Source organism: Ursus arctos, unplaced genomic scaffold, assembly GCF_023065955.2.
Source record: "Ursus arctos isolate Adak ecotype North America unplaced genomic scaffold, UrsArc2.0 scaffold_10, whole genome shotgun sequence".
NCBI lineage: Eukaryota > Metazoa > Chordata > Mammalia > Carnivora > Ursidae > Ursus > Ursus arctos.
The window spans coordinates 58,280,363-58,291,123 of NW_026622764.1; the positions used below are offsets into that span (position 1 = coordinate 58,280,363).

Below are 10,761 nucleotides of genomic sequence, written 5' to 3' on the forward strand. Positions count from 1 at the left end.
TGTCTAAGCTATCAATAAAAATAAAGCACAATAAAAACAGTTTTCAGCCAACCATGTTAGAGGCACATTCATTCCATTCTCTTGATGGAAAGTGATCTCATTAAATCATTGTCATATGAACAGGCAGGCCACAAGCAGCCAAAGATGTGGGAAAATATAAAAGTGGGTCAATAATTAATAATAATAATAAATATGTATTACCTTTTGGACCTTTGATATTCATGTTATCTGTCAGCTTTTAATTTTTTTCTCATTCTAAATAAGTACTCACTTTTATAGCTAAATTTTTATTTGTAATTTTATATTATTTTTTAAAGGAGGCTCTCCAAATTACGTAAGTTTCAGGCCATTTCTACTGCTAAATTTACCTTCCATGTGGTCCCACTAAACAAAAATATTTCTCAAACTTGACTTTCAACGGTCTTTATTAGAACAACAGTCTTCTCTTTTATATGTATAATAATATAATATTAAGTATTTTTTTAAATGTTCTAAGTCCTTGAATATACTGATATGATCTCCTGGGGAGGAAGTTGCCCCATTGAGATATACTAGCCAACTTGATTTCTCAAGGCCCTTGTGGTTCTGATGACATGATTTTAGGCAGCTGGATAAATCAGCAAACACACTCTGGCCAGGAATGGAGTGGGAGTGGCGAGACAGCATTCCTCGGTAAAAGTTAAAAAGTAGAAGCTGTCTGCTTTCAGCTACTTTTTTTTTTTTTTAAGATTTTATTTATTTATTTGACAGAGAGAGACAGCCAGCGAGAGAGGGAACACAAGCAGGGGGAGTGGGAGAGGAAGAAGCAGGCTCCTAGCGGAGGAGCCTGATGTGGGACTCAATACCAGAACGCTGGGATCAGGTCCTGAGCTGAAGACAGACGCCACCCAGGCACCCCTCAGCTACTTTTTAACTAGACCTTATATATAGGAAAAGCAGAGAAGATGGAGGGAGTGGGCGAGGCTTAGCGAGTCAATGGAATGGAGGCAGTATAGCAGAAGGATGAATGGGAGCCCTCCTGGCTGTTTCTGGCTCCGGTTTTCAGTGTATTTGAAACAATGTTTTTTAAGATAGCTTAATTTCAGGAGCTTTTCTTGTTTAGTAAGAACAAAAACCCAAAAAGTAAAAGCAGGGGCCCTTGAACTTTTTAGGTCATAGAGCTCTTAGGGATTCTGATGAATAGCATGTACCCTCTCCCCAGAAAATACAGGTGGACACATGTGCACATTTTCAAAGATGATCTCAAATGTGCTCAGAGCACATCTACTATTCCTTTATTCCTCTTCCATTCATGTATACAGACATCATGCAGACCCATCCCTTCCCCGTGCCCTTGTTTACACAGTGGAGAGAATACGCCATTCACAGGTGCTCTACCCCCAACCTCTTCTTGTGGACCCTATCCTCCAAAGTCCACCTGATGATGGGTCCAGGTGTGGGCACCTGACCAAAGTTAGCCCAGCAAATCCTCTGTCTGTGGTGTCTGGAATTGAGACACTGAGAAACTGAGTCTATATCAAAGGATTGTGATCTCGTAAATTGAAAGGGCATATGGAAAAATTGGGAAGAAACAGAAATTAAGAAACTTGCAGAGAGAGCCAGGAAAATAGAGTGAACATGAAAAGAGGCACGGAGATGGAGAGAGGCCCACCGACCTTCCGTGTTCTGTGTGGTCTCTCTGTGCTTTCTGCAGTTGAGCTCTGTGAATCCCACTAACGCCTCCCTCTGACTCTTACTAACTGCCTTAAACTTCAGCCTCCGAGTGACTTGCTGGTCCTTGCAAGCAACATCCTGCACTAAGTTCCAGACGCTTCTCCTGTGTCAGTCATCTCAATCTTCACAAGTGAGTGACTACCATTATTACCTCCATTTAGAAGTGAGGACACCAAGGCTCAGAGACCTCGGTTACCCATTGCAATCAGAATAAAATCCCCACTCCTTTCCATCTGTAGCCACCTGTATATTCTGATCCTTAACCATGTCTCCATTTCCGTCTCCTACCAGATTCTTGATCATGATACTCCAGTCACACCGAGTTTTCTTCTGGGTCTTGAATTTACCAAACCCAGTCCTACCTCAGGACCTTTGGACTGGCTATTTTCTCTGCCTACAACACACATGCTTCCCTAACTCAACGTTGGCTCCTTCCTGCCTTTCAGCTCAAATATCACCTTTGTAGAGAGGCCTTTTCTGACCGTCTCAGAGAAACTGACATCTTCCATCCCTGGTCACTATCAAGTGCCCTGTATTTTTACAGCACTTAGCACGATACTTGCTTATCGTCTACCCCTGGGCCCCACACTGGAATACACACTCCAATTGAACAGAGCCCTCATCTGTTCCCTTCACCACTGTTCCCAGTGCCAGGAATTCTGTTTGGCACAAACTAGGACCTACATAAATACTTGTCGAGTAAGTAAACTTGCCCATGTCAAACAGCTAGTAAATGATACAGGCAAAATGTAAAGCTTGATCTGACCTCTGAGGCTTTACTCTTCCCAGCCTATTAGCTGCTTCTCATTGTTAAGTCCTGATAAAGATTTTAGCCAAAAGGTTATAAAAGAGTGTTTCATAATTAGGAATCTATAAATCTAGGTTATATGAGAGAGAAATAAACAATGCAGGCAAAGGAGGCGAAACATCTGTTTCTGATTATATCATATAAAATAAAATTTATGTCATAAAGTCTGGAGACATACTTCATTTTACCTAATCATTCCTTCTTAAAATTTGTGTAGGAATTGATGGGTTTTTCTTTTTCAGCTAAAATTCTATTTTAAAAGCACCAGGGAACTTGTTATTTAAATGCAGCCTGAAGCAAATCCTTTTGCACAGCAAATGATCTTGCCTTAATTTGCATTTTATAAGCTGAGTTTTCTGCACTACATTTTTTTTTTTAATGAGTTCTAATATGAGGCAATTTTCATTGCTGGTCGAGCTGGTCAGATAGGCTTTGCTCTTGATTTAAGGACGTATTTCCAATGCGATCACATACGTGTCTAGTGCTGTATATACAAACATATTCTTGGAGACTCAATTAAGCGCAGGGTTGGTGGTTCAAGATTAGAAGATGTAAAGCCTAGCCACACAGACTCTGGATATGGCCTCACTGGGGTCTCTGTTCCTGGACATATCTATCTGATTCTCTTGCACTCTTTTGCACCCCACCTTCCCGTGTCCTATCATCTTGGAGTTCCTGTGGTTTCAGGGCTGATTGTCCGGGAATGCCATGAGAAATGCTCCTTGGGGGCAGGAAGAGAAAATGTACCATTTCCTTCAGGGAGGGCACAGCAAGGATCCAAAAAGGAAGAAACTACTTCCACCTACTTACACACGGAAAGCTAATTTTTTTCCTGGATTCGCAAAAATACATTGAATATTTTAACCGATCAGGGTTCCCATAGCTGGTCACGCAGTATCTGCTCCGTCATGTAGGGGAGTGCAAGCAGCCTTCTGTCAACAGCGCCTCCCAGCCACCAGCCAGCAGCGGACTGAACACGTTTATTGTTTTACCTCCGCTCATGTCTAATTCTTATTTCAAGTTATTTCTAGAGCCCTGGCCTTTCTCCTGGCAGGACAGACTCTTTGGGGACACCTGATAAGTTGAGGCTAGAAGTTCTAACCAGGAATTCAGATGATACGAGCATCATGGGTCAAAAATCAATCACCAAATGTCAACCCCAACCCCCCTTATGAGCTGGTCACAAGATAGGGCTGGACAAGGCCCCACACTGGCGGCTGGGGAAACCAGGGCAAAAAAGGACAGAAGCAACGCCATCCACCAAGTGATGCTAATATTAGAAAGCCAGGTCTCCTTCTCTGGGCAAAGAGAACATCTCAGAGGAATATCATCTCTTCAAGATGAAGGGCAGAGTTATCTGCCCGGCGTCGAAGTAATACCTATTAATGTTGAATGTAGTCTAATCCTAGCGTCGCACCTGCATATTCGAGGGGAAACAGTACTGAGTATCTACTGTATACTTAGGGATCGATTTTTCCACTCAATCTTCTCTGTGACCCTGGAAGATGGGTGCATTATTCCCCTTCTATTAATGAGGAAGCAGCTTTAGAGAGGTGAAGCAACCTGCTCCAGAACACACAGATCCAAACCCAGAGCCAGGACTCCAGGCCAGGCCTGTGGGTACGCACCCCACTCCTCCTCCATCTCTCCCCAACCCAGCTGAGGACCGCCATCTTGAAAATCAGCACACAATAGTCATCACCTTCAGTAACACACCTCCCATTTGGTGAGTGCTTAGCACAGGTCAGGCATTTTTTCTAAGCATCTTGTTTGTCCTATCTCATTGAGTGCTTGCAACAGCCCCGGTGTGCTTAGCCACTTCTAGGGTCATTATTTTATGCTGAAATGCCTCGGTCACAGAGTGGTGAAGGAACTTGCCCCAGGTCCCAAGGACTATAGGGGAGGCACCTAAGTGCTACAGCTCCAGAGCCCTCCTGAAACCAACTATGACTTCCTAGGGACTCGCAGCCATATCTGGTGACTTCTCACACTATGTGCACCCTCTCTCTCAAGCTGGTTCTCAGCCCACCCTGCAGTGTCAACCCAATGGCCTGACTGTGCTTGCCACACCTACCTTCCTCCTCTTCCTCCTAAGACTGACCATCTCCTGGTAGGGGCTGCAGGCTCTCTGGCAGACTGAACTGCTTCTCTCTAGTTTGCAGAGCAAAAGATCCATTTCCCATCTGACATGGGCCTTCAGCACCTAGCTCCTATGTTCCAGGTATAGATGCAGTATTTCTATAGATACTGAATCACCCAGGCAAAATGGCTCATTCAGTCACTTAATCCTCCAGTGTTTTTCCGAAGAGATGAAGAGACGGTAACCTGCCCTGCCAGTATTCTGCTTGGGGCTTTAATAAGATCATTATGGAAGGGGCCTGGCCCAAAGTTAGTGCCTAAGATAAGACTATTCTTTTCCTTCCTCTTCTTGCTGAGTTTACTCTTTACAATATAATAGCAATTTTAAAAGACAATCTCCTAGTCTTCAAATCCTTCTCCTCCCAGGGCAGCCTAAGGGCTTGAAAAGGAGCACTTTATGATACGGACATCTGCACCCTTGCCCTGTTGCCTACTTGCTGGGCACTCTTTAGCAAGTCACTTAACCTTTCTGGGCTGTAATTGATCTGGGCCAGACGATCTCTCAAGCACCGACCAGCCCAAGTTTTCTCTGATCGTAATTATTCAGCATTTCTCCTTGAAATATTTATAAGTGAGTATTTTTTGCCTCTCTGAGGCCAGAGGTACTTGTTCCCACCCAAACCTGTGGTGCTTTAAAGGAAATTACCCTGGAGATGCTGTGGCAATGGCCCGGGGCTCCCTTTCCGGAAGAGGGTCTGACAGGAGAAGCTCGAGCAGTTGGCGGCTGTGCAGGGCATGGAGCAGGGGCCTGGGGCTGTGGGGCCTCCCTGCCTCCTCTTAATTTAGCCCCGTGACTGTAAGTCCCCCACGCTCTCAGCTCTAATTATCTTATTTGTAAAACGGGAATAGGAAGGAGCAAAGGAAAGTTTGCACTGAGCACTTTAAACTGTTTTGACATTACAAAAGCCATGAAAAATACAGAAAATTTGGGAAATAGACAGCAGGAAAAAAGTCATCCAGCACTTCATCTTTCTAGTTCCATTACTAGTCATTACTAGTTTGGTCTTTCTCTTTTCTTCATTTGCGCGATCCACCCAGTAACTACGTAAGTCTGTGTCTTTTTGTTGTTGCTGCTGTTGATGTTGTTAACTTTCTTGTCTTTGGGACTTAATATTATAAAATTTTACAGGTTGCTCCATAGTCTTTGTGAGCACCACGTATAATGATGCATATTTCTTGTCATTCCGTTTGGCTTTTGGTTTATTTTTGAATGCTAAAGATAATTTTTTCTTTTATTATTTATAAGTATAAGGCTATGTTACATCTTTGTGTGTGTGTATAGATAGATATGTTTGTTTCTAAGGACTAGATTCTCAAGAATAAATTCTCTAGGATGAAATTACTGCTTTAAAGGATTTCATCATTTTTGCAGCTTTTGGTACATGTTGTCAAATTGCTTTCCCAAAGGGCTGCGCTGACTTACGATGCCATCAGCAATTACCCATTTTGCGGCATCTTAACCAGAACTGGTTATTATCGTTTCATCATTTTGTAGATTGAATAGGCAAGGCAGTGCCAATTTGTTTCAATTTGCATGTCATTGATTAACTGAGGAAGCCAATCATTTTTCCATATTTTTTTACTCTTCCCTCTTCACAGACCCGGTGATCTCGGAGACCTGTCAGACCTAACATTTCAAGGCCGGGGGCCTCCAAGAAGGCAGACGGACAGCACAAGGTTATAGGAGTCAGACAGGAGACCACATGAAGATGTACAATGGTGTTCAGCATTCGCTGGGTGGAAGCAGAGAGGAAAACCGTTAACAGGTAACCGAAGAATACCTAACGAGGGAGGCGCCTGGGTGGCTGACTCTTAATTTCAGCTCAGGGTCATGACATCAAGCCCTGTGTGGGGCTCCATGTGGGGTGTGGACGGAGCCTGCTTAAGATTCTCTCTCTCTCTCCCCCCTTAAAAAAAAAAAAAGAATTCCTAAGGAGGGATTCTGGCTAAACTCAAAAGGGATACCCCTCTTCTGTGAGGTTTTGGCAGCTCCATTAATGTACGATGGAAATAATGTGGTTGCTTTTTCTTCTGTGATCAAGAGGAGCGAATAAGAATTCATTCATGAGGTTAAAAGTAGAATACATATTCACATGGGCTGGGTTTAGGAATTGAGACCAGTACCTTCCTTAGACACAGACACAGTATAGTGGATTTGTTCTGTATCTAGTTGGTATATTTAAGGTACTTGAACTGCTGTCCCTGGTAATAACCAACTGTCTTAACCAAAGAGTTAGTAAAAACCCAGGACCTTCAAAATACTGGAGTCTTACCACTGGGGGTTCTCCATCTTCCCTTGAGTATACTTACTTCAGCTTTTCCCAGGTCTCTTCACCAAATTTCTCTACCACAAGGGATTGCAGACAGGTGTTGATAAATCCGTACTAGAACACAAGACAAAGGGAAAGTATGGATAATGAGCACAAAATCCCCAGTCCTAGACATCTGAACAGTGCCTTTAGGAAAAGTGCAAAGGCATCTTCTTGAGGAAATGAATTATACTTTTTCCCTGTTTCTTGTGAGTTTATTGGTTTGATAGTTGTGCTTCTTCTCAACTTAGAGAAGTCATTTCATAGAGAAAACCTAGAAGCTAAATTTGAAATCAGACTAGAATTAGAAGAGGTTCATTGTAATCATCTCCAAAATTGGGAATGGTTTGGTTAGAACAAAATCGGGAGTGGTTTGGTTAGAACAAAGAGTTCAAAAACACAACAAGGGCATGGGGTGGGGAGTTAGAGACGGGGACCAGGAAGGGCACTCACCTCATGCCATGTCAAAAAGGCAGTGAAAGGACAATTTCCTTTTCTTTATAAAAAATGAGTCAGGAATGGTGTGTTTGTGGAGGAAGTCATCAGAAGTGGAGGAAAATAAAGGGAGAAAAAACTAACAATAAAGAAAGAGCAATGGGATTAGCAGAGTTTTCTACCTGGTTTGCTCATTAATCTGTGATCTTCCTTCTTTCCTCCTTCAGATAAAAAAAATTTTTTTTTTTAATAAAAAAGGGCTTATAAAAGCCTCTGCTTGGTGAAGGGGAGTACAGCCCATGCAGGCCACCTATCTCACACCTAACCCAGGGGCTGTGGTGATTGGACTAGATTTGAAAGCACCAAGGAAACGCAGGTTAAAAAAAAAAAAAAAAAATCTTCATCGAGTAAAGAATCCTTCTGTCTCAAAAATATAAGGCTCAAGACTTATAAGTTTGGATGTTTATGTGTGGGGATTTCTTCAAGGGAAAGAAGGCAATACCGACAGGAAGAAGAGGGGTCTGAGCTCTAACAGCTCTTTCTGGGAACAGAAATGTTCACCCTGCTTGGCTGTGTTTCCAGTTCCACACCAAAATGTAGTCTTTTCCCTTCACCCCGTCTTGTTCTGGCTCCACCTGCACCCCCCCCCCACGTGACTCATTTATGAGACCACACCGTAGCCTGGCATTCAAAGCACTCTCTCGAACCATCGAAATTTATGTTTCCGTTATCCCTACCACTGCTGCCTTAAGCTAACCCAAAATGCCCTCCGCCTCTCCCCAAATACAGATGGCACTTCTCTTGTGGTGTTTCCACCCCCTTTGCTCAGTCACTCTGCGGCAAGTCTTGGCTCCATCGTTGCCTTGTCTCTCGAACCGGCCCCACTGCCTCTGCCAGATACTGGCTGCCATTCCCTGTGTCTCGGGCTCACCACTCTATCCGTCTGTGTCCTTATCACCACAGGATTGTTACATTACCACATCACAAGTGCACACACGTATTTCCCATTTATCTGTCTACATACTCATCAACACACCTACCCATACACACACACACACACACACACACACACACACACACACGTCATTTTTGCATATCCTTTTTCCCCCCTCTCCTTTGCTAAATTGTAAGTTCCTTGGGGACAGAAGTAGGTGTAATTTATCTGGATTGCAACTAAACTGTCAAGATGGTATCTGGCACATAGTAGGTATTTAATAAATACTTACTGAAAAAAGTAAGTACTGAACTGAAAGCTGGAGTTTGAAAGCATGAAAATGTTTAAATACCTCCAGGCATTTAAAATCAATTCAATGTTAACAAAGATAGCAACTGTTTATCCTAGCAATGTTTGCAAGAGAGTGCCGAGGCCAACGAAAATACCGTGCCTGCCGCCTAAGCCTCCTAGTGTGTGACAGAGGACAGCAAGGCACAGGGGAGTCGGCTGGTGGCTTATAACCACGTGGGATCAAGTTATCTCATTATTTAATGAGTTGAGGGTCAGTGGGACACGTGCTCTAGGACCAGTGCTGGGTCTTTGGCATTCAGTGGTCTCTGAAGCCAGCGGCACAAGTGACCATTTGGGGGCTCCGAACGTTTGGGTTGGCGAGCAGCCCCCTCACCCTCAGCTGGTTATAAATATGCTTTCTCCTGAATATTAAAATCAGGGGACTTTCTCTGCCCCTGGAGAGAGCAGAAAGACGCAACTGACTGGCTGGCCCTGCCTATGGGAGAGGTTTTTTGTACTTGCTTCTCACGCACCAGTTCAGGGGATTCTCATGAAGATACACTCCTTATACATTTGAGAGCCTGATTGGAATGGGCAAGAGAGACAAATAGCTGCCAGATTCTCTAGTGCTCAGGAACCAGCGCCGTTAAACTAATTACATCGTCAGGCAGGTAGGGACCCTCACTGGCTGGTGGCACCCAAATCTTTTGAGAACTACTTGGATAGTAGCCGCGGTACCTTTAAGAAACACCAGTGTTCAAAAAAAGTATTTGTTTCCTTTTTAGAAAAAATCAGAAAACGTTAAGCTTGGCTAAATATTTCTCCTGCAAAGATCACTTTGCACGTTCCATATCTAATCCTGCTCCTGGGGCCTGCCATCTGTTGGCGGGGGATGGGGCCCCATAATGTAATCCAGCCTCAGTGAGCCCAGAGAGGGGGTGCGGCTTAGAGGAAACAGCTTTTGCTCTGGAGCCAGATGGCTTTCTGTCTCTGTGCTTTAGAGCTCCGTGGCTTTGGGTAAATTACCTACCCTCTCTGAGCCCACTCCACTTAAGAGCTAAACTGAAATAATGGTGCTTACTCTAGAAGAACTATTCTTAGGGTTGTAGAGGAATGCTTCCGGCTACCCAGCTTGCTGGCCAACCCCACATTTTACCAGCTGTTTGACCCCGCACCTTCCACCAAATCCCATTCATCCCTCAGTGGTTTCATCTGGAAAATGGGGATGAGAATGGCCCCTTCCTCGCTGGTTTGAGGTAAGGCTTAAATGAGATGGTAGCTACGAAACCCTGAGCACGGAGGGCATGCTCGGGAAAGGATACCCGTTCTGCTTGGAGAATGTGCATTTTGAGCACGAGGTGCTCTACACACGGACGCCGAGGGGAAGGGAGGACAGAGGACGCTGGGAGGTCCTTACCATGTTGCTGCAGAGGCTGCCTTCGGGCAGAAGCAGTCGCGCAGGAGCACCAAGGTCCTGACCGACATGTCAGCCCCCGGTCATTCAGAAGAACCCCTGGCAGCTCCCTAAGCCTGTCTTATAGCGTCGGGGCATCCACAGGGAAATCAGGAGCTGATCACGGCCTTCCAGCAAGGAGCCGACTGTTGAGTCCTTAGTCACCGAGGGAGTGAGAAGTAAGGCTGCCCCCACCAGCTAATGCATGGGCCCCGCTGCCACATTCCCCTTGGGGTGCACCTCCCCACAGCTCATTCCTTGGGGGTTCAGCCTGAAACTTGAACTTCTCCCAAAGGTGCCAACATGATAACAGCACCGTGCTGGCAGCTCGGAGCCTCCGGGGCCTGGAGCCAGCCGAGAGCCACAGAGCCCTCAGTGGGCTGCTCCCCTCCTGTGGGGGAAGCCTCGGGGCCAAGCCCATCCTGACCGTGCTGGACCCTGGGGCTTCCTTTTGCTTCCCACCTAATCTGGCTGCAAATTCCGAAACTCACTTTGCTCCCTCTCCCACTCAGCTCCCCCACAGAGAGGTTGGCGTCTCATTCTCTATGACGCATTCTTTCCTAATTTGGCCGAAGTGGGAGGCCAGGATTCCCGAAGCCCAGGAGGCTTTTGCAAAGACATTCATCCTTTCATTTGACAGGTCACAGTCAGTCACCTTCCTGTGTGATGTCCCCATGGT

General features: G+C 45.0%; 1 long non-coding RNA gene across 1 annotated transcript in view; it reads left to right on the plus strand.

Annotated features, from left to right (window-relative positions):
- Nucleotides 1-6,421, plus strand: part of LOC123000698 (uncharacterized) — a 30,062-nt gene extending 23,641 nt beyond the window's left edge. Inside the window, exon 3 of the long non-coding RNA XR_006408848.3 lies at nt 6,260-6,421. This is a non-coding gene — a long non-coding RNA (uncharacterized LOC123000698). The remainder of the gene's footprint in view (nt 1-6,259) is intronic.
- Nucleotides 6,422-10,761: the final 4,340 nt, after the last annotated feature.